Genomic DNA, 22,558 nt, shown 5'->3' on the forward strand with positions numbered 1-22,558 from the left:
CAGAAGGTGGTCTGCTTAATTCAAGTCCCTGTTTGGGCGAAGGTCAGTCTACTTTTTGGAGGCCTCAGCTTGCTATCACTACGGGTCCATCTCTTCTTCTGACTCTGTATTAGAGCGATGTTCCTTCCTTCTCCAGGGGGTCAGTGCATCTCCCTTGTTCATCACACATGATTCTGATGGTCAGCCCTTTAGGAAAGCCGGCTCACAGAGTGAGTAGAATAAGACAGACCTCCGAATTGTGCAGTGCTGTCGGTCCCCAGGCCCAGCACTGAAAAACCCCATTACATAGGATGAGACGTGGCAGCCTGATTTCTCCTCAGTGGGACTGCTGTTTTACCCGCTTCCAGGGCTAGCTTACAATCTCGGCTTGCTAGGTTGCAAGTAGGTCAGGCAGCAGTGTTACACACAACATGGCAGAAGGTTGTCTGCTTAATTCAAGTCCCTGTTTGGGCGAAGGTCAGTCTTCATTTTGTAGGCCTCAGCTTGCTATCACTACGGTCCATCTCTTCTGCTGACTCTGTACTAGAGCGATGTTCCTTCCTGCTCCCAGGGATCAGTGCATCTCTCTTGTTTGGCAAACCTGATTCTGATGGTCAGCCCTTTAGGAAAGAGTGCTCACAGAGTGAGTAGAATAAGACAGACTTCCCAATTGTGCAGTGCTGTCGGTCCCCAGGGCCAGTCCTGAAAAACCCCATTACATAGGATGAGACATGGCAGCCTGATTTCTCCTCAGTGGGACCGCTGTTTTACCCGCTTGCAGGGCTAGCTTGCAATCTTCGCTTGCTGACTGAGCTGGGTTGGTTGCAAGTAGGTCAGGCAGCAGTGTTGGAGACAAACTGAGCAGAAATTGGTCTACTCCCGTAGTCGTGGCCGAGTGGTTAAGGCGATGGACTAGAAATCCATTGCGGTCTCTCCGCACAGGTTCGAATCCTGCCGACTACGCTGTTTGCTGAAGGCCATGAGGCAAAGCATCCATGCATTTTTCACGGTCCTCGCACTTATTTGCGAAATGTCCAGTCCCTCTTCGATGGACAAACACGCCGCTGCTCCTTCTTGTATCCGGGCTCCAGGGGTTGTCTTGGGTGAGCCAGTGGCATGCCGTGATTGTATAGTGGTTAGTACTATGCGTTGTGGCCGCAGCAACCCCAGTTTGAATCCGGGTCACGGCAACCCTTTGCCGTTGAGTATACGGGAAGGTTGAAATTTTTTTACCACCTCATCTTTCTGCGTGATTTTGTTTCTGAAGCTTGGCCTTTGCAGGGCGCCACCAGACAAGGGCGCTTGCTATCTAACATTAGGCGTAGTCGTGGCCGAGAGGTTAAGGTGATGGACTTGAAATCCATTGGGGTCTCCCTGCGCAGGTTCGAACTCTGCCGACTACGGGAGGGATTTGCAGTATTGCTTTAGCTTTCTGTGACGGTAATTGTGCCTTCTATGGTCCTTCGCTCTCTGTGCCATAACTGCTTCTAGCTTTCATCCTTGTGACACCTGCGTCTCTTCTAGGCAGCTTGTTGTAAAACTGCTGCTTTATAAAAGGGGAGAAGCTAGTGCTCCATAAGAGCTCCATTAAAAGTCTGATAGCTTAGTCGGTAGAGCATCAGACTTTTAATCTGAGGGTCCAGGGTTCAAGTCCCTGTTCGGGCGAAGGTCTGTCTGCTTTTGGCGGAGTCACCTTGCTATCACTACGGTCCATCTCTTCTTCTGAATCTGTACTGGAGCGGTGTTCCTTCCTGCTCCAGGGTATCAGTGCACCTCCCTTGTTTGGCACACCTGATTCTGATGGTCAGCTCGTTAGGAAAGCGCGCTCACAGAGTGAGTAGAATAAGACAGACCTTCGAATTGTGCAGTGCTGTCGGTCCCCAGGCCCAGCACTGAAAAACGTCATTACATAGGATGAGACATGGCAGCCTGATTTCTCTTAGAGCGATGTTCCTTCCTTCTCCAGGGGGTCAGTGCATCTTCCTTGTTCGGCACACATGATTCTGATGGTCAGCCCTTTAGGAAAGAGTGCTCACAGAGTGAGTAGATTAAGACAGACTTCCCAATTGTGCAGTGCTGTCGGTCCCCAGGGCCAGTACTGAAAAACCCCATTACATAGGATGAGACATGGCAGCCTGATTTCTCCTAAGTGGTACCGCTGTTTTACCCGCTTGCAGGGCTAGCTTGCAATCTACACTTGCTTACTGAGCTGGATTGGTTGCAAGAAGGTCAGGCAGCAGTGTTGGACACAAACTGAGCAGAAATTGGTCTACTCCTGTAGTTGTGGCCGAGCGGTTAAGGCGATGGACTTGAAATCCATTGGGGTCTTCCCGCACAGGTTCGAATCCTGCCGACTACGCTGAAGGCCATGAGGCAAAGCGTCCATGCATTTTTTTCACGGTCCTCGCACGTATTTGCGAAATGTCCGGTCCCTCTTCGATGGACAAACACGCCGCTGCTGCTTCTTGTATTCGGGTTCCAGGGGTTGTCTTGGGTGAGCCAGTGCCACGCCGTGATCGTATAGTGGTTAGTACTCTGCGTTGTGGCCACAGCAACCCCGGTTCGAATCCGGTTCACGGCTACCCTTTGCCGTTGAGTATACGGGAAGGTTGAAAAAATTTTACCACCTCATCTTTCTGCGTGATTTTGTTTCTGAAGCTTGGCCTGTGCAGGGTGCCACCACACAAGTGGGCTTGCTTTCTAACATTAGGTGTAGAATAAGACAGACCTCCGAATTGTGCAGTGCTGTCGGTCCCCAGGCCCAGCACTGAAAAACCCCATTACATAGGATGAGACATGGCAGCCTGATTTCTCCTCAGTGGGACTGCTGTTTTACCCGCTTCCAGGGCTAGCTTACAATCTCGGCTTGCTAGGTTGCAAGTAGGTCAGTCAGCAATGTGACACACAACAGGGCAGAAGGTGGTCTGCTTAATTCAAGTCCCTGTTTGGGCGAAGGTCAGTCTACTTTTTGGAGGGCTCAGCTTGCTATCACTACGGTCCATCTCTTCTTCTGAATCTGTACTGGAGCGGTGTTCTTTCCTGCTCCAGGGTATCAGTGCACCTCCCTTGTTCGGCACATCTGATTCTGATGGTCAGCTCGTTAGGAAAGCGCGCTCACAGAGTGAGTAGAATAAGACAGACCTCCGAATTGTGCAGTGCTGTCGGTCCCCAGGCCCAGCACTGAAAAACCCCATTACATAGGATGAGACATGGCAGCCTGATTTCTCCTCAGTGGGACTGCTGTTTTACCTGCTTCCTGGGCTAGCTTACAATCTCCGCTTGCTAGGTTGCAAGTAGGTCAGGCTGCAGTGTTACACACAACATGGCAGAAGGTGGTCTGCTTAATTCAAGTCCCTGTTTGGGCGAAGGTCAGTCTTCTTTTTGTAGGCCTCAGCTTGCTATCACTACGGTCCATCTCTTCTGCTGACTCTGTACTAGAGCGGTGTTCCTTCCTGCTCCAGGGTATCAGTGCACCTGCCTTGTTCGGCACACCTGATTCTGATGGTCAGCTCGTTAGGAAAGCGCGCTCACAGAGTGAGTAGAATAAGACAGACTTCCCAATTGTGCAGTGCTGTCGGTCCCCAGGGCCAGTACTGAAAACCCCATTACATAGGATGAGACATGGCAGCCTGATTTCTCCTCAGTGGGACTGCTGTTTTACCCGCTTGCAGGGCTAGCTTGCAATCTACACTTGCTTACTGAGCTGGATTGGTTGCAAGAAGGTCAGGCAGCAGTGTTGGACACAAACTGAGCAGAAATTGGTCTACTCCCGTAGTTGTGGCCGAGCGGTTAAGGCGATGGACTTGAAATCCATTGGGGTCTTCCCGCACAGGTTCGAATCCTGCCGACTACGCTGTTTGCTGAAGGCCATGAGGCAAAGCGTCCATGCATTTTTTTCACGGTCCTCGCACGTATTTGCGAAATGTCCGGTCCCTCTTCGATGGACAAACACGCCGCTGCTGCTTCTTGTATTCGGGTTCCAGGGGTTGTCTTGGGTAAGCCAGTGGCACGCCGTGATCGTATTGTGTTTAGTACTCTGCGTTGTGGCCGCAGCAACCCCGGTTCGAATCCGGTTCACGGCAACCCTTTGCCGTTGAGTATACAGGAAGGTTGAAAAATTTTTACCACCTCATCTTTCTGCGTGATTTTGTTTCTGAAGCTTGGCCTGTGCAGGGCACCACCAGACAAGGGGGCTTGCTTTCTAACATTAGGCGTAGTCGTGGCCGAGAGGTTAAGGCGATGGACTTGAAATCCATTGGGGTTTACCCGCGCAGGTTCGAACCCTGCCGACTACGGGAGGGCTTCGCAGTATTGCTTTAGCTTTCCGTGACCATAATTGTGCCTTCTATGGTCCTTCGCTCTCTGTGCCATAACTGCTTCTAGCTTTCCTCCTCGTGACACCTGCGTCTCTTCTGGGCAGCTTGTTGTAAAACTGCTGCTTTATAAAAGGTGAGAAGCCAGTGATCCACAAGATCCTGGATAGCTCAGTTGGTAGAGCATCAGACTTTTAACCTGAGGGTCTAGGGTTCAAGTCCCTGTTTGGGCGAAGGTCTGTCTGCTTTTGGCGGAGTCACCTTGCTATCACTACGGTCCATCTCTTCTTCTGAATCTGTACTGGAGCGGTGTTCCTTCCTGCTCCAGGGTATCAGTGCACCTCCCTTGTTTGGCACACCTGATTCTGATGGTCAGCTCGTTAGGAAAGCGCACTCACAGAGTGAGTAGAATAAGACAGACCTCCGAATTGTGCAGTGCTGTCGGTCCCCAGGCCCAGCACTGAAAAACCCCATTAAATAGGATGAGACATGGCAGCCTGATTTCTCCTCAGTGGGACTGCTGTTTTACCCGCTTCCAGTGCTAGCTTACAATCTCGGCTTGCTAGGTTGCAAGTAGGTCAGGCAGCAATGTGACACACAACAGGGCAGAAGGTGGTCTGCTTAATTCAAGTCCCTGTTTGGGCGAAGGTCAGTCTACTTTTTGGAGGCCTCAGCTTGCTATCACTACGGGTCCATCTCTTCTGCTGACTCTGTATTAGAGCGATGTTCCTTCCTTCTCCCGGGGATCAGTGCATCTCCCTTGTTCGGCACACATGATTCTGATGGTCAGCCCTTTAGGAAAGAGTGCTCACGGAGTGAGTAGAATAAGACAGACCTCCCATTTGTGCAGTGCTGTCGGTCCCCAGGGCCAGTACTGAAAAACCCCATTACATAGGATGAGACATGACAGCCTGATTTCTCCTCAGTGGGACCGCTGTTTTACCCGCTTGCAGGGCTAGCTTGCAATCTCCGCTTGCTAACTGAGCTGGGTTGGTTGCAAGTAGGTCAGGCAGCAGTGTTGGACACAAACTGAGCCGACATTCTGCTCCTGTAGTCGTGGTCGAGTGGTTAAGGCGATGGACTAGAAATCCATTGGGGTCTCCCCGCGCAGGTTCGAATCCTGCCGACTATGCTGTTTGCTGAAGGCCATGAGGCAAAGCGTCCATGCATTTTTCACGGTCCTCGCACTTATTTGCGAAATGTCCGGTCCCTCTTCAATGGACATATACGCCGCTGCTGCTTCTTGTATCCGGGCTCCAGGGGTTGTCTTGGGTGAGCCAGTGGCACGCCGTGATCGTATAGTGGTTAGTACTCTGCGTTGTGGCCGTAGCAACCCCGCTTCGAATCCAGGTCACGGCAACCCTTTGCCGTTGAGTTTACGGGAAGTTTAAAAAAATTTTACCACCTCATCTTTCTGCGTGATTTTGTTTCTGAAGCTTGGCCTGTGCAGGGTGCCACCACACAAGTGGGCTTGCTTTCTAACATTAGATGTAGAATAAGACAGACCTCTGAATTGTGCAGTGCTGTCGGTCCCCAGGCCCAGCACTGAAAAACCCCATTACATAGGATGAGACATGGCAGCCTGATTTCTCCTCAGTGGGACTGCTGTTTTACCCGCTTCCAGGGCTAGCTTACAATCTCGGCTTGCTAGGTTGCAAGTAGGTCAGTCAGCAATGTGACACACAACAGGGCAGAAGGTGGTCTGCTTAATTCAAGTCCCTGTTTGGGCGAAGGTCAGTCTACATTTTGGAGGGCTCAGCTTGCTATCACTACGGTCCATCTCTTCTTCTGAATCTGTACTGGAGCGGTGTTCTTTCCTGCTCCAGGGTATCAGTGCACCTCCCTTGTTCGGCACATCTGATTCTGATGGTCAGCTCGTTAGGAAAGCGCGCTCACAGAGTGAGTAGAATAAGACGGACCTCCGAATTGTGCAGTGCTGTCGGTCCCCAGGCCCAGCACTGAAAAACCCCATTACATAGGATGAGACATGGGAGCCTGATTTCTCCTCAGTGGGACTGCTGTTTTACCTGCTTCCAGTGCTAGCTTACAATCTCCGCTTGCTAGGTTGCAAGTAGGTCAGGCTGCAGTGTTACACACAACATGGCAGAAGGTGGTCTGCTTAATTCAAGTCCCTGTTTGGGCGAAGGTCAGTCTTCTTTTTGTAGGCCTCAGCGTGCTATCACTATGGTCCATCTCTTCTGCTGACTCTGTACTAGAGCGGTGTTCCTTCCTGCTCCAGGGTATCAGTGCACCTGCCTTGTTCGGCACACCTGATTCTGATGGTCAGCTCGTTAGGAAAGCGCACTCACAGAGCGAGTAGAATAAGACAGACTTCCCAATTGTGCAGTGCTGTCGGTCCCCAGGGCCAGTACTGAAAACCCCATTACATAGGATGAGACATGGCAGCCTGATTTCTCCTCAGTGGGACTGCTGTTTTAGCCACTTCCAGGGCTAGCTTACAATCTCCGCTTGCTAGGTTGCAAGTAGGTCAGGCAGCAGTGTTACACACAACATGGCAGAAGGTGGTCTGCTTCATTCAAGTTTCTGTTTGGGCGAAGGTCAGTCTTCTTTTCGTAGGCCTCAGCTTGCTATCACTACGGTCCATCTCTTCTGCTGACTCTGTACTAGAGCGATGTTCCTTCCTGCTCCCGGGGATCAGTGCAACTCCCTTGTTCGGCACACCTGATTCTGATGGTCAGCCCTTTAGGAAAGAGTGCTCACAGAGTGAGTAGAATAAGACAGACTTCCCAATTGTGCAGTGCTGTCGGTCCCCAGGGCCAGTACTGAAAAACCCCATTACATAGGATGAGACATGGCAGCCTGATTTCTCCTAAGTGGGACCGCTGTTTTACCCGCTTGCAGGGCTAGCTTACAATCTACACTTGCTTACTGAGCTGGATTGGTTGCAAGAAGGTCAGGCAGCAGTGTTGGACACAAACTGAGCAGAAATTGGTCTACTCCCGTAGTTGTGGCCGAGCGGTTAAGGCGATGGACTTGAAATCCATTGGGGTCTTCCCGCACAGGTTCGAATCCTGCCGACTACGCTGTTTGCTGAAGGCCATGAGGTAAAGCGTCCATGCATTTTTTTTCACGGTCCTCGCACGTATTTGCGAAATGTCCGGTCCCTCTTCGATGGACAAACACGCCGCTGCTGCTTCTTGTATTCGGGTTCCAGGGGTTGTCTTGGGTGAGCCAGTGGCACGCCGTGATCGTATAGTGGTTAGTACTCTGCGTTGTGGCCGCAGCAACTCCGGTTCGAATCCGGTTCACGGCAACCCTTTGCCGTTGAGTATACGGGAAGGTTGAAAAATTTTTACCACCTCATCTTTCTGCGTGATTTTGTTTCTGAAGCTTGGCCTGTGCAGGGCACCACCAGACAAGGGGGCTTGCTTTCTAACATTAGGTGTAGTCGTGGCGGAGAGGTTAAGGCGATGGACTTGAAATCCTTTGGGGTCTACCCGCGCAGGCTCGAACCCTGCCGACTACAGGAGGGCTTCGCAGTATTGCTTTAGCTTTCCGTGCCTTCTATGGTCCTTCGCTCTCTGTGCCATAACTGCTTCTAGCTTTCCTCCTCGTGACACCTGCGTCTCTTCTGGGCAGCTTGTTGTAAAACTGCTGCTTTATAAAAGGTAAGAAGCCAGAGATCCACAAGAGCCTGGATAGCTCAGTTGGTAGAGCATCAGACTTTTAACCTGAGGGTCTAGGGTTCAAGTTCCTGTTCGGGCGAAGGTCTGTCTGCTTTTGGCGGAGTCACCTTGCTATCACTACGGTCCATCTCTTCTTCTGAATCTGTACTGGAGCGGTGTTCCTTTCTGCTCCAGGGTATCAGTGCACCTCTCTTGTTTGGCACACCTGATTCTGATGGTCAGCTCGTTAGGAAAGCGCGCTCACAGAGTGAGTAGAATAAGACAGACCTCCGAATTGTGCAGTGCTGTCGGTCCCCAGGCCCAGCACTGAAAAAACCCATTACATAGGATGAGACATGGCAGCCTGATTTCTCCTCAGTGGGACTGCTGTTTTACCAGCTTCCAGGGCTAGCTTACAATCTCGGCTTGCTAGGTTTCAAGTAGGTCAGGCAGCAATGTGACACACAACAGGGCAGAAGGTGGTCTGCTTAATTCAAGTCCCTGTTTGAGCGAAGGTCAGTCTACTTTTTGGAGGGTTCAGCTTGCTATCACTACGGGTCCATCTCTTCTGCTGACTCTGTATTAGAGCGATGTTCCTTCCTTCTCCCGGGGATCAGTGCATCTCCCTTGTTCAGCACACATGATTCTGATGGTCAGCCCTTTAGGAAAGAGTGCTCACGGAGTGAGTAGAAGAAGACAGACCTCCCATTTGTGCAGTGCTGTCAGTCCCCAGGGCCAGTACTGAAAAACCCCATTACATAGGATGAGACATGGCAGCCTGATTTCTCCTCAGTGGGACTGCTGTTTTAGCCGCTTCCAGGGCTAGCTTACAATCTCGGCTTGCTAGGTTGCAAGTAGGTCAGGCAGCAGTGTTACACACAACATGGCAGAAGGTGGTCTGCTTAATTCAAGTCCCTGTTTGGGCGAAGGTCAGTCTTCTTTTTGTAGGCCTCAGCTTGCTATCACTACGGTCCATCTCTTCTGCTGACTCTGTACTAGAGCGATGTTCCTTCCTGCTTCCGAGGATCAGTGTATCTCCCTTGTTCGGCAAACCTGATTCTGATGGTTAGCCCTTTAGGAAAGAGTGCTCACAGAGTGAGTAGAATAAGACAGACTTCCCAATTGTGCAGTGCTGTCGGTCCCCAGGGCCAGTACTGAAAAACCCCATTACATAGGATGAGACATGGCAGCCTGATTTCTCCTCTGTGGGACAGCTGTTTTACCCGCTTGCAGGGCTAGCTTGCAATCTCCGCTTGCTGACTGAGCTGGGTTGGTTGCAAGTAGGTCAGGCAGCAGTGTTGGACAAAAACTGAGCAGAAATTGGTCTACTCCCGTAGTCGTGGCCGAATGGTTAAGGCGATGGACTAGAAATCCATTGGGGTCTCCCCGCGCAGGTTTGAATCCTGCCGACTACGCTGTTTGCTGAAGGCCATGAGGCAAAGCATCCATGCATTTTTCACAGTCCTCACACTTATTTGCGTAATGTCCAGTCCCTCTTCGATGGACAAACACGCCGCTGCTGCTTCTTGTATCCGGGCTCCAGGGGTTCTCTTGGGTGAGCCAGTGGCACGCCGTGATCGTATGGTGGTTAGTACTCTGCGTTGTGGCCGCAGCAACCCCGGTTCGAATCCGGGTCACGGCAACCCTTTGCCGTTGAGTATACGGGAAGGTTGACATTTTTTTACCACCTCATCTTTCTGCGTGATTTTGTTTCTGAAGCTTGGCCTGTGCAGGGCGCCACCAGACAAGGGGGCTTGCTTTCTAACATTAGGCATAGTCGTGGCCGAGAGGTTAAGGCGATGGACTTGAAATCCATTGGGGTCTCCCTGCGCAGGTTCGAACTCTGCCAACTACGGGAGGGATTTGCAGTATTGCTTTAGCTTTCTGTGACGGTAATTGTGCCTTCTATGGTCCTTCGCTCTCTGTGCCATAACTGCTTCTAGCTTTCATCCTCGTGACACCTGCGTCTCTTCTGGGCAGCTTGTTGTAAAACTGCTGCTTTATAAAAGGTGAGAAGCCAGTGATCCACAAGAGCCCGGATAGCTCAGTCGGTAGAGCATCAGACTTTTAATCTGAGGGTCCAGGGTTCAAGTCCCTGTTCGGGTGAAGGTCTGTCTGCTTTTGGCGGAGTCACCTTGCTATCACTAAGGTCCATCTCTTCTTCTGAATCTGTACTGGAGCGGTGTTCCTTCCTGCTCCAGGGTATCAGTGCACCTCCCTTGTTTGGCACACCTGATTCTGATGGTCAGCTCGTTAGGAAAGCGCGCTCACAGAGTGAGTAGAATAAGACAGACCTCCGAATTGTGCAGTGCTGTCGGTCCCCAAGCCCAGCACTGAAAAACCCCATTAAATAGGATGAGACATGGCAGCCTGATTTCTCCTCAGTGGGACTGCTGTTTTAGCTGCTTCCAGTGCTAGCTTACAATCTCTGCTTGCTAGGTTGCAAGTAGGTCAGGCAGCAATGTGACACACAACAGGGCAGAAGGTGGTCTGCTTAATTCAAGTCCCTGTTTGGGCGAAGGTCAGTCTACTTTTTGGAGGCCTCAGCTTGCTATCACTACGGGTCCATCTCTTCTGCTGACTCTGTATTAGAGCGGTGTTCCTTCCTTCTCCCGGGGATCAGTGCATCTCCCTTGTTCGGCACACATGATTCTGATGGTCAGCCCTTTAGAAAAGAGTGCTCACGGAGTGAGTAGAATAAGACAGACCTCCCATTTGTGCAGTGCTGTCGGTCCGCAGGGCCATTACTGAAAAACCCCATTACATAGGATGAGACATGGCAGCCTGATTTCTCCTCAGTGGGACTGCTGTTTTAGCCGCTTCCAGGGCTACCTTACAATATCGGCTTGCTAGGTTGCAAGTAGGTCAGACAGCAGTGTTACACTCAACATGGCAGAAGGTGGTCTGCTTAATTCAAGTCCCTGTTTGGGCGAAGGTCAGTCTTCTTTTTGTAGGCCTCAGCTTGCTATCACTACGGTCCATCTCTTCTGCTGACTCTGTACTAGAGCGATATTCTTTCCTGCTCCCGGGGATCAGTGCATCTCCCTTGTTCGGCAAACCTAAATTCTGATGGTCAGCCCTTTAGGAAAGAGTGCTCACAGAGTGAGTAGAATAAGACAGACTTCCCAATTGTGCAGTGCTGTCGGTCCCCAGGGCCAGTACTGAAAAACCCCATTACATAGGATGAGACATGGCAGCCTGATTTCTCCTCTGTTGGACCGCTGTTTTACCCGCTTGCAGGGCTAGCTTGCAATCTCTGCTTGCTGACTGAGCTGGGTTGGTTGCAAGAAGGTCAGGCAGCAGTGTTGGACACAAACTGAGCAGAAATTGGTCTACTCCCGTAGTTGTGGCCGAGCGGTTAAGGCGATGGACTTGAAATCCATTGGGGTCTTCCCGCACAGGTTCGAATCCTGCCGACTACGCTGTTTGCTGAAGGCCATGAGGTAAAGCGTCCATGCATTTTTTTTCACGGTCCTCGCACGTATTTGCGAAATGTCCGGTCCCTCTTCGATGGACAAACACGCCGCTGCTGCTTCTTGTATTCGGGTTCCAGGGGTTGTCTTGGGTGAGCCAGTGGCACGCCGTGATCGTATAGTGGTTAGTACTCTGCGTTGTGGCCGCAGCAACTCCGGTTCGAATCCGGTTCACGGCAACCCTTTGCCGTTGAGTATACGGGAAGGTTGAAAAATTTTTACCACCTCATCTTTCTGCGTGATTTTGTTTCTGAAGCTTGGCCTGTGCAGGGCACCACCAGACAAGGGGGCTTGCTTTCTAACATTAGGTGTAGTCGTGGCGGAGAGGTTAAGGCGATGGACTTGAAATCCTTTGGGGTCTACCCGCGCAGGCTCGAACCCTGCCGACTACAGGAGGGCTTCGCAGTATTGCTTTAGCTTTCCGTGCCTTCTATGGTCCTTCGCTCTCTGTGCCATAACTGCTTCTAGCTTTCCTCCTCGTGACACCTGCGTCTCTTCTGGGCAGCTTGTTGTAAAACTGCTGCTTTATAAAAGGTAAGAAGCCAGAGATCCACAAGAGCCTGGATAGCTCAGTTGGTAGAGCATCAGACTTTTAACCTGAGGGTCTAGGGTTCAAGTTCCTGTTCGGGCGAAGGTCTGTCTGCTTTTGGCGGAGTCACCTTGCTATCACTACGGTCCATCTCTTCTTCTGAATCTGTACTGGAGCGGTGTTCCTTTCTGCTCCAGGGTATCAGTGCACCTCTCTTGTTTGGCACACCTGATTCTGATGGTCAGCTCGTTAGGAAAGCGCGCTCACAGAGTGAGTAGAATAAGACAGACCTCCGAATTGTGCAGTGCTGTCGGTCCCCAGGCCCAGCACTGAAAAAACCCATTACATAGGATGAGACATGGCAGCCTGATTTCTCCTCAGTGGGACTGCTGTTTTACCAGCTTCCAGGGCTAGCTTACAATCTCGGCTTGCTAGGTTTCAAGTAGGTCAGGCAGCAATGTGACACACAACAGGGCAGAAGGTGGTCTGCTTAATTCAAGTCCCTGTTTGAGCGAAGGTCAGTCTACTTTTTGGAGGGTTCAGCTTGCTATCACTACGGGTCCATCTCTTCTGCTGACTCTGTATTAGAGCGATGTTCCTTCCTTCTCCCGGGGATCAGTGCATCTCCCTTGTTCAGCACACATGATTCTGATGGTCAGCCCTTTAGGAAAGAGTGCTCACGGAGTGAGTAGAAGAAGACAGACCTCCCATTTGTGCAGTGCTGTCAGTCCCCAGGGCCAGTACTGAAAAACCCCATTACATAGGATGAGACATGGCAGCCTGATTTCTCCTCAGTGGGACTGCTGTTTTAGCCGCTTCCAGGGCTAGCTTACAATCTCGGCTTGCTAGGTTGCAAGTAGGTCAGGCAGCAGTGTTACACACAACATGGCAGAAGGTGGTCTGCTTAATTCAAGTCCCTGTTTGGGCGAAGGTCAGTCTTCTTTTTGTAGGCCTCAGCTTGCTATCACTACGGTCCATCTCTTCTGCTGACTCTGTACTAGAGCGATGTTCCTTCCTGCTTCCGAGGATCAGTGTATCTCCCTTGTTCGGCAAACCTGATTCTGATGGTTAGCCCTTTAGGAAAGAGTGCTCACAGAGTGAGTAGAATAAGACAGACTTCCCAATTGTGCAGTGCTGTCGGTCCCCAGGGCCAGTACTGAAAAACCCCATTACATAGGATGAGACATGGCAGCCTGATTTCTCCTCTGTGGGACAGCTGTTTTACCCGCTTGCAGGGCTAGCTTGCAATCTCCGCTTGCTGACTGAGCTGGGTTGGTTGCAAGTAGGTCAGGCAGCAGTGTTGGACAAAAACTGAGCAGAAATTGGTCTACTCCCGTAGTCGTGGCCGAATGGTTAAGGCGATGGACTAGAAATCCATTGGGGTCTCCCCGCGCAGGTTTGAATCCTGCCGACTACGCTGTTTGCTGAAGGCCATGAGGCAAAGCATCCATGCATTTTTCACAGTCCTCACACTTATTTGCGTAATGTCCAGTCCCTCTTCGATGGACAAACACGCCGCTGCTGCTTCTTGTATCCGGGCTCCAGGGGTTCTCTTGGGTGAGCCAGTGGCACGCCGTGATCGTATGGTGGTTAGTACTCTGCGTTGTGGCCGCAGCAACCCCGGTTCGAATCCGGGTCACGGCAACCCTTTGCCGTTGAGTATACGGGAAGGTTGACATTTTTTTACCACCTCATCTTTCTGCGTGATTTTGTTTCTGAAGCTTGGCCTGTGCAGGGCGCCACCAGACAAGGGGGCTTGCTTTCTAACATTAGGCATAGTCGTGGCCGAGAGGTTAAGGCGATGGACTTGAAATCCATTGGGGTCTCCCTGCGCAGGTTCGAACTCTGCCAACTACGGGAGGGATTTGCAGTATTGCTTTAGCTTTCTGTGACGGTAATTGTGCCTTCTATGGTCCTTCGCTCTCTGTGCCATAACTGCTTCTAGCTTTCATCCTCGTGACACCTGCGTCTCTTCTGGGCAGCTTGTTGTAAAACTGCTGCTTTATAAAAGGTGAGAAGCCAGTGATCCACAAGAGCCCGGATAGCTCAGTCGGTAGAGCATCAGACTTTTAATCTGAGGGTCCAGGGTTCAAGTCCCTGTTCGGGTGAAGGTCTGTCTGCTTTTGGCGGAGTCACCTTGCTATCACTAAGGTCCATCTCTTCTTCTGAATCTGTACTGGAGCGGTGTTCCTTCCTGCTCCAGGGTATCAGTGCACCTCCCTTGTTTGGCACACCTGATTCTGATGGTCAGCTCGTTAGGAAAGCGCGCTCACAGAGTGAGTAGAATAAGACAGACCTCCGAATTGTGCAGTGCTGTCGGTCCCCAAGCCCAGCACTGAAAAACCCCATTAAATAGGATGAGACATGGCAGCCTGATTTCTCCTCAGTGGGACTGCTGTTTTAGCTGCTTCCAGTGCTAGCTTACAATCTCTGCTTGCTAGGTTGCAAGTAGGTCAGGCAGCAATGTGACACACAACAGGGCAGAAGGTGGTCTGCTTAATTCAAGTCCCTGTTTGGGCGAAGGTCAGTCTACTTTTTGGAGGCCTCAGCTTGCTATCACTACGGGTCCATCTCTTCTGCTGACTCTGTATTAGAGCGGTGTTCCTTCCTTCTCCCGGGGATCAGTGCATCTCCCTTGTTCGGCACACATGATTCTGATGGTCAGCCCTTTAGAAAAGAGTGCTCACGGAGTGAGTAGAATAAGACAGACCTCCCATTTGTGCAGTGCTGTCGGTCCGCAGGGCCATTACTGAAAAACCCCATTACATAGGATGAGACATGGCAGCCTGATTTCTCCTCAGTGGGACTGCTGTTTTAGCCGCTTCCAGGGCTACCTTACAATATCGGCTTGCTAGGTTGCAAGTAGGTCAGACAGCAGTGTTACACTCAACATGGCAGAAGGTGGTCTGCTTAATTCAAGTCCCTGTTTGGGCGAAGGTCAGTCTTCTTTTTGTAGGCCTCAGCTTGCTATCACTACGGTCCATCTCTTCTGCTGACTCTGTACTAGAGCGATATTCTTTCCTGCTCCCGGGGATCAGTGCATCTCCCTTGTTCGGCAAACCTAAATTCTGATGGTCAGCCCTTTAGGAAAGAGTGCTCACAGAGTGAGTAGAATAAGACAGACTTCCCAATTGTGCAGTGCTGTCGGTCCCCAGGGCCAGTACTGAAAAACCCCATTACATAGGATGAGACATGGCAGCCTGATTTCTCCTCTGTTGGACCGCTGTTTTACCCGCTTGCAGGGCTAGCTTGCAATCTCTGCTTGCTGACTGAGCTGGGTTGGTTGCAAGTAGGTCAGGCAGCAGTGTTGGACACAAACTGAGCAGAAATTGGTCTACTCCCGTAGTTGTGGCCGAGTGGTTAAGGCGATGGACTAGAAATCCATTGGGGTCTCCCCGCGCAGGTTCGAATCCTGCCGACTACGCTGTTTGCTGAAGGCCATGAGGCAAAGCATCCATGCCTTTTTCACAGTCCTCACACTTATTTGCGAAATGTCCAGTCCCTCTTCGATGGACAAACACGCCGCTGCTGCTTCTTGTATCCAGGCTCCAGGGGTTGTCTTGGGTGAGCCAGTGGCACGCCGTGATCGTATAGTGGTTAGTACTCTGCGTTGTGGTCGCAGCAACCCTGGTTCGAATCCATGTCACGGCAACCCTTTGCCGTTGAGTATATGGGAAAGTTGAAAATTTTTTACCACCTCATCTTTCTGCGTGATTTTGTTTCTGAAGCTTGGCCTGTGCAGGGCGCCACCAGCTGTCGTGCAGGCCCAGGTGACAAGTCAGGTGGGTGACACTGAAACAAATTCCCAGATGAGGAGGTCACTGAGGAAGAGGAGGATGACACTGCAAGTCCTAGCACATCAATCAGAATCAGAAAGAGCTTTATTGCCAAGTATGCTTGCGCATACAAGGAATTTGTTTTAGTGACATAAGCTTCCAGTAAACAGAGACAACAACACACAGAAAAAAAAAAAAAAATTTACAGGAGAATTACAAATTGGCAAATAAATAAGTGTATAAACAATTGTGCTATAAATGATAATGGAATAGGATTGAGTGAGATGCAGGAATGTTCTAGGATGGAGGGGTAACAAATAAATATAAGGATATTGCACATTTTTGCATAAGCATAAGTTTAAGTGGGAAACATTTAACTGTTCATGAGGTAGATTGCCTGGGGGAAGAAACTATTCTTGTGCCTTGCTGTTCTTGTATTTGCGGCTCTGAGGCGCCGGCCAGATGGCAAAAGTTCAAAGATGGGGTGACTTGGATGTGAGGGATCCAGAGTGATTTTCTGAGTCCTTTTCCTCACTCTGGATGTGTACAGTTCTTGGAGGGTGGGCAGGGGAGCACCAATAATCCTTTCAGCAGTCCGAACAGTTCTCAGTAGTCTTCTGATATCTGATTTTGTAGCTGAACCAAACCAGACAGTAATTGAAGTACACAGGACTGACTCAATGACGGCTGAGTAGAACTGTTTCAGCAGCTCCTGTGGCAGGTTAAACTGCCTCAGCTGGCGAAGGAAGTACAACCTTTGTTGGGCTTTTTTCACAATGGAGCCAATGTGATTGTCCCACTTCAGGTCCTGAGAGATGGTGGTTCCCAGGAATCTGAATGACTCCACTGCAGCCACAGTGCTGTTCATGATGGTAAGTGGGGAAAGTGCAGGGGGGTTTCTCCTAAAGTCCACAGTCATCTCCACTGTTTTGAGCGTGTTCAGCTCCAGGTTGTTAAGACTGCACCAGACAGCCAGCTGCTCAACCTCCTGTCTGTAAGCAGACTCGTCACCGTCCTGGATGAGGCCGATGACTGTAGTGTCGTCTGCAAACTTCAGGAGCTTGACAGAGGGGTCTTTAGAGGTGCAGTCGTTGGTGTACATGGAGAAGAGCAGAGGGGAGAGAACACATCCCTGAGGGGCACCAGTGTTGGTGGAGCAGCTGTTTGACATGAATTTCCCCAGTCTCACTAACTGTTGCCTATCTGTCAGAAAGCTGGTGATCCACTGACAGATAGAGCTAGGAACAGAGAGCTGGGTCAGTTTGGTCTGGAGGGTTGTTGGGATGATGGTGTTGAAAGCCGAACTAAAGTCCACAAACAGGATCCTCACATAAGTCCCTGTTTTGTCCAGATGTTGCAGGATGAAGTGCAATCCCATGTTGATTGCATCATCCACGGACCTGTTTGCTCGGTACGCAAACTGCAGGGGGTCCAGTAAGGGTCCAGTGATGTCCTTCAGATAAGCCAGAACCAGTTTTTCAAAAGGTAATATTGCTATCCTGTACTATTTTTTACTTTTAAAAAAAATGTATCTGGTACAGTGCAAAACGCCTATTGTCACCAATGTGTAAAGTTAAAATATATGCATGTACAATGCAAAATAATTATTACAACACCGTATATGTTTATTGGACTGTGTTTGGCATTTTTCTCAATTTCCAGAGTACACAGTGTGATTCCAGAGGTGTCTTGGGCTGGGAGGCAGTTGATGCCCTGGCAGCCTACTTGGTTGGCCTAAACCGAACGATCACTGCCTTGTCATCACAAGAGGAGGCCAACATAGTCCAGCTGTACATGGCTCTGCATGCCATGGACAAGGTACCATCAAAATATAGCCAGAGGGTTAAGAAGAAGGCTTTGACAGGACCTTGGAGAGCATCCAGGAAGCAGAGTGGCTCTGCTCCAGGACAGCAGGCAGCAGAGAGGTAATTTGACTATTTGGATCGTCACTAGTTTATAACCCAGTATACAGTTCAGATTATATCATCTTTCTTTTCCATAGATTGTTCATGACTCATGGGCAGGCAGCTCAGGACCCTGAAGTCCACAGGGTCTGTGAATGTGTTTGCCTAAGGCTTTTGAAAGAGTTTCAGCAAGCACGGAACAGGCCCAGGGACACACAAGGAAAAACTCTGCCAATTCCACAATCTATTGTGGTGGTATACAGCCACTTAAAACAGCTGACGGAGGACAGCAGAGAGGTTCTAGGACAGACTAACCTAGTTCTGGTCCCGATAAACACCACTACTGTCTCCTCCTGGTGAGTCTTGTTTTATGCGATACTTTTGCACAATCACAGTAGTATATCAAGATTGTACTTATAAAACCTTCTTGTACATGCTTTTAAAAATGATGCTACAGGAAGTAAAGACAATGGGCTTTTATTCACTTAAATTGCTAATTTAAGATGAAGAATGTTTCTCTTGCAGGCTACTAAAAAGACAGAAACGTGTAGACAGAGACATGCTTCTGCAGGGTACTGCACTGCCCAAACAAGTATATTTGGCAAAGGAGGCTCTTCCTGAAGTGCGCGAACTTCCAGCTGTTCCTGCACAGCATGGGCATGAGGCCATGGTATTTCAGGATTCAGCAAATCAGGAGGGAGAGGCCTTCATTCGTAAGCGTATCTCCAACAGGTACCCAATGCCCACCCCTCCTCCTGGATCTTACTCTGCATTTCCCATATACCCACCAGCACCACACTTTGCATTCCCCCCTGGGTCCTACCACCCTTTCCCAGCTACCAACCAGGTCTACCACTGCCTCTTTCTACCCAATTCCAGCCCCCTCCCCAATTCCAGCAGCCTAATACCTTGCCATCACAAACTTGTCCCTCTACTCAGCCCAGGCAGCGCACATGGAGAAGGCAGAAAGCTGCCCAAGAGGATGAGGAGCGAGTGGCTAGAGGTGAACTACCACGGAAACGACTAGCAACTGGCCACACTCAGCTGAAGGGCCGGTGGTATTGTCCAGCCTCAGGCCTCTCTGTTGCACAGTGGAGGGAGAATGTACAGGGAGTTCTTTGATTTTTTTTTCATTGGTGTATATAGTAATGTATATAGTTAGGTTTTTATATAGTTGCATATGTTGTGCTGTCTGTGTGTTGTGCTGTGAACATTTTGTTTTTAGTTGCTGTTTCCAGTGTTTAATTTGCAGTGTTTGTAAAAAAAAGAAAGACACAACTCTTGTGGTGTAATAGTAACACATCCACACTTTGGGTGGAGGATTCCAGGTGCAAGTCCTGGCAAGAGTGTGTGGTGTGTTTGTAAGATTATTATTATTAATTTTTTTATTAAAAATATAGTCAAAAACCAATCAAACACTTTACTTAAATCCTTTGTGAGTGTTCATGAAGTTTGATGGATATTTTTTTTCTTTATCTTGCTTTCCCTCCTTTCTCCTTCTCTTTTCCCTTTCTTTCCCCCTTGTAGCAGTCCCTTTTGCCCTGTTTTCGGCTTGCTAGGTTGCAAGTAGGTCAGGCAGCAATGTGACACACAACAGGGCAGAAGGTGGTCTGCTTAATTCAAGTCCCTGTTTGGGCGAAGGTCAGTCTACTTTTTGGAGGCCTCAGCTTGCTATCACTACGGGTCCATCTCTTCTGCTGACTCTGTACTAGAGCGATGTTCCTTCCTTCTCCCGGGGATCAGTGCATCTCCCTTGTTCGGCACACATGATTCTGATGGTCAGCCCTTTAGGAAAGAGTGCTCACGGAGTAGAATAAGACAGACCTCCCATTTGTGCATTGCTGTCGGTCCCCAGGGCCAGTACTGAAAAACCCCATTACATAGGATGAGACAAGGCAGCCTGATTTCTTCTCAGTGGGACTGCTGTTTTAGCCGCTTCCAGGGCTAGCTTACAATCTCCGCTTGCTAGGTTGCAAGTAGGTCAGGCAGCAGTGTTCCACACAACATGGCAGAAGGTGGTTTGCTTAATTCAAGTCCCTGTTTGGGCGAAGGTCAGTCCTTCAGTCCAACGCAAATCCGAAACTTTCGAACAGATGGGGCAAAGGAGCCAATCAATTCCTACCGAGAGGAAAGAGCCAATCAGCAAGTTGACATGCCAATCTCGCCGCTGATTGGCTGAATGAGTTTCGTGATATTCCAGCTGTTTGTAACTCACTGGACATCTGCTATGCGGAGATTCAAGGTAAGCGTTATCACAATACAAATCCGTGACATCAGTGTTAACCTATTTGTTCAAACATTAATTCATGATTTGGAATAAAGATTATTCTGATCGTTCTACGCTCGCGTAGCAAGGCAAGCTAACTTAACGTGTCGCTAACTGATGCTTGTTAAGCCTTCGATTCATAACAAGTTTTTATTTTCTATATCTTTGCAATTTCATTTCATCATTCAGTATTCCAAGTATCCATTCCCTATGTTATTTCAGTATTGACTGAGTGATTCTTTACTGAATGTATTTAAATCTTTTACTATTCCAGGTATTCATTAAATATCTATTTTTTTCCCCTTTCTTACTTTATATACAAACACAGTTTTTATAATTATACATCAAAAGCTATTTGCAATTTTTTGCAAGTAGGAACATATTTACTGCAGAAAACTATTAACCTGCCACATATTTCACCACTCAACATGTCTGCTTTTGTATACTTGATGTGAGTCTTTATATATATATATATATATATATATATATATATATATATGTATATATATATATATATATATACTGTATATGTGTGTGTGTATATGTATGTATGTATGTATGTATATATAAATATAAAACTCCAACAAACTCCTTTCTACTGTTGCTATTTTAATACATATTTAACCACATTGATTTGTTCCCCATTATTGTTCAGATATGACCAAAACAGGCAAATCCTCTGCTTATTGGAACGACATCTGCCACAGGTATGCCCAGGGCACCTTCCAGTTCAGTACAGGAAAAAGGCCTGGAAGCAGAAAATGGAAGGAGGTCCTGGAGCAGATTGATGGCTGTCCCCTGCAAAGGGGGAATAAGGTGGACCTGTTTGGCAGGCACATAGTGTGCACTTGTGGGTTCCATAAGGTAGGTATATGATATAATATATCAAAGGCATGATAAGTCCCTGTATCATGTAATACACTATTTTATGCACCAACCCCTGATATATTCTCAGAATATATTCTCAGTACAGTTCTGCAGAGTAATTGGTGTAATTATTGAACATGAATAGTAAGACCTTCTTTTGTTCCTAATATTAATTTTCTCCAAGTCAACAGATAAGGTCTTGATTGAGTCAGGGCCTAAGGTAAAGGCAGGCGGCAGCTCAGAGGAGACCGGGACATCACAGGAAGTACATGGGGTGAAATGTTCTCTGTGTAGTGTGGTTGTGGAGGCAGAGAAGTTCTCCGAGCACCTCTCTGACCACCACGTTGAAGAGAGGTGTGACAGCTGTGGGGTCAGGGTCCAGGGTGCCGTCGGACTCCTCCAAAACATTGAGTCGAGCCATTATGGGGCTCTATTGGCTCCACGTGTCAGCCCTTCAAAAAATCCCACACCATCTCCTTGCCCCTCACCATCTCCATGGCTGCCTCCACCTCCACAGCAATTGCCGTCTCCAAAGCCAGTACCAGTGTCTCCATCCCCAGGGCCCACTCCATTCCCACACCACTCTCCAGCTCCAAAGCCCTCACCACCACCTCCACGGTGCTCTCCATCTCCACAGCCCACTCCATCCTCACATCCAGTACCCTCACTGCAGCCTACACCATCTCTGCCTCAGACTATTACTGACTGGGAGAGCTTTCTTCCCAGTCAGTTCAAGAGAGTCCTCCAGCCAGCAGATTGGGTGTGGATTGCCAAGTGCCTCTATGAGCCCACAGGGCAGCTGAGGCAGAAGATCCAGGTGAACTGGTTTTATCCACCGATGCAGCCCAAGCCATGTCCTCCTGAGCCCGGGTGGTACTTCCGACAGAGGATGTTCTTGTGGGCACCAATGAGGATGTGGGGCATTCCTCTTAAATGCCCACAGTGTGGCCGGAAGATGCACCATTCAGGAATTTACCCGAAGGTCAGGGAGGTGATTGTCATGGATAGCCGCTATTACCTTGTGGGTGGGGACTATCCACGCTGCAGTGCATGCAAGTTGCCAGTATGCCCATGGAGCCAGGACATCCTTTCACAACTGGATGTGGCACACAGGACCATGTTTCCAGCGGTGCTGACCACTCAGCTAGCCCTGGACAGGAAATGTGTGACTTTCATCAGGCCAAGGACCAGTGGTAACAGTTCCTCCTACTTCCAGTCAGCAGTAGAGGAAGCCCACAGTGAGGAGTGGGCACGACGCACCATCCAGTACCTCTCTGATTGTGAGCATCATTTGAGAAAGGTTACCCTGGTCCAATCTGCAATGGCACCTGCCTTTTCTGCACCCGCACCCTTTAGGCCACTTCCACTCGCCCAGTGGTTTGAGACTGTCCACTCCAACGATATCCTCAGCCATTTGGACGAGATGAAGGGGGTGATTACCTCCACCTATAGCCGAATCCTGAAGATGGATTCTACAAAGAAGGTACAATACATGAAGGTTTCAGCATGAGGTTAATTTTCAGCCAGAAAGAATTTCAACATGATAAAAAATGTTGTGTTATATACATTTGTGTTATATATATTATAATGTACCATAACAAATCAAAGAAAATGTATAATTAAGCTTTTCAGAATGTCTTTATTTTTCCTTCTTTTTGTTTTTCAGATCACCAAAAAGCTGTCTGGTGGCATTGGGGACACGGCTGCATGGATGACCAACATTGGCAATGAGCTCGGCCAGGTTCTGAACAGTGTTCTGACAACAGCTGAAGGCGCAGGACTGGAGGAACTGTGCCAGGGCGTCGTCAAACGCTACCAGAATTCT

At 49.3% G+C, this 22,558-nt stretch overlaps 11 non-coding genes across 11 annotated transcripts; all 11 read left to right on the forward strand.

Annotated features, from left to right (window-relative positions):
- The first annotated feature begins 2,256 nt into the window (after positions 1-2,256).
- trnas-uga (transfer RNA serine (anticodon UGA)) lies at positions 2,257-2,338 on the forward strand. The gene has a single exon. It is a non-coding gene; the product is annotated as a tRNA-Ser (tRNA).
- A 1,412-nt stretch (positions 2,339-3,750) lies between these two features.
- trnas-uga (transfer RNA serine (anticodon UGA)) lies at positions 3,751-3,832 on the forward strand. Its single transcript has one exon. It is a non-coding gene; the product is annotated as a tRNA-Ser (tRNA).
- A 360-nt stretch (positions 3,833-4,192) lies between these two features.
- trnas-uga (transfer RNA serine (anticodon UGA)) lies at positions 4,193-4,274 on the forward strand. Its single transcript has one exon. It is a non-coding gene; the product is annotated as a tRNA-Ser (tRNA).
- A 1,068-nt stretch (positions 4,275-5,342) lies between these two features.
- trnas-aga (transfer RNA serine (anticodon AGA)) lies at positions 5,343-5,424 on the forward strand. Its single transcript has one exon. It is a non-coding gene; the product is annotated as a tRNA-Ser (tRNA).
- Positions 5,425-7,254: 1,830 nt separating this feature from the next.
- On the forward strand, positions 7,255-7,336 carry trnas-uga (transfer RNA serine (anticodon UGA)). The gene has a single exon. It is a non-coding gene; the product is annotated as a tRNA-Ser (tRNA).
- Positions 7,337-9,251: 1,915 nt separating this feature from the next.
- Positions 9,252-9,333, forward strand: trnas-aga (transfer RNA serine (anticodon AGA)). The gene has a single exon. It is a non-coding gene; the product is annotated as a tRNA-Ser (tRNA).
- Positions 9,334-9,951: 618 nt separating this feature from the next.
- On the forward strand, positions 9,952-10,024 carry trnak-uuu (transfer RNA lysine (anticodon UUU)). The gene has a single exon. It is a non-coding gene; the product is annotated as a tRNA-Lys (tRNA).
- Positions 10,025-11,258: 1,234 nt separating this feature from the next.
- Positions 11,259-11,340, forward strand: trnas-uga (transfer RNA serine (anticodon UGA)). The gene has a single exon. It is a non-coding gene; the product is annotated as a tRNA-Ser (tRNA).
- Positions 11,341-13,255: 1,915 nt separating this feature from the next.
- trnas-aga (transfer RNA serine (anticodon AGA)) lies at positions 13,256-13,337 on the forward strand. The gene has a single exon. It is a non-coding gene; the product is annotated as a tRNA-Ser (tRNA).
- Positions 13,338-13,955: 618 nt separating this feature from the next.
- trnak-uuu (transfer RNA lysine (anticodon UUU)) lies at positions 13,956-14,028 on the forward strand. The gene has a single exon. It is a non-coding gene; the product is annotated as a tRNA-Lys (tRNA).
- A 1,234-nt stretch (positions 14,029-15,262) lies between these two features.
- trnas-aga (transfer RNA serine (anticodon AGA)) lies at positions 15,263-15,344 on the forward strand. The gene has a single exon. It is a non-coding gene; the product is annotated as a tRNA-Ser (tRNA).
- The last annotated feature ends 7,214 nt before the right edge of the window (positions 15,345-22,558 follow it).

The sequence above is a fragment of the Carassius carassius genome, chromosome 18 (genome assembly GCF_963082965.1).
Source record: "Carassius carassius chromosome 18, fCarCar2.1, whole genome shotgun sequence".
Classification (NCBI taxonomy): Eukaryota; Metazoa; Chordata; class Actinopteri; order Cypriniformes; family Cyprinidae; genus Carassius; species Carassius carassius.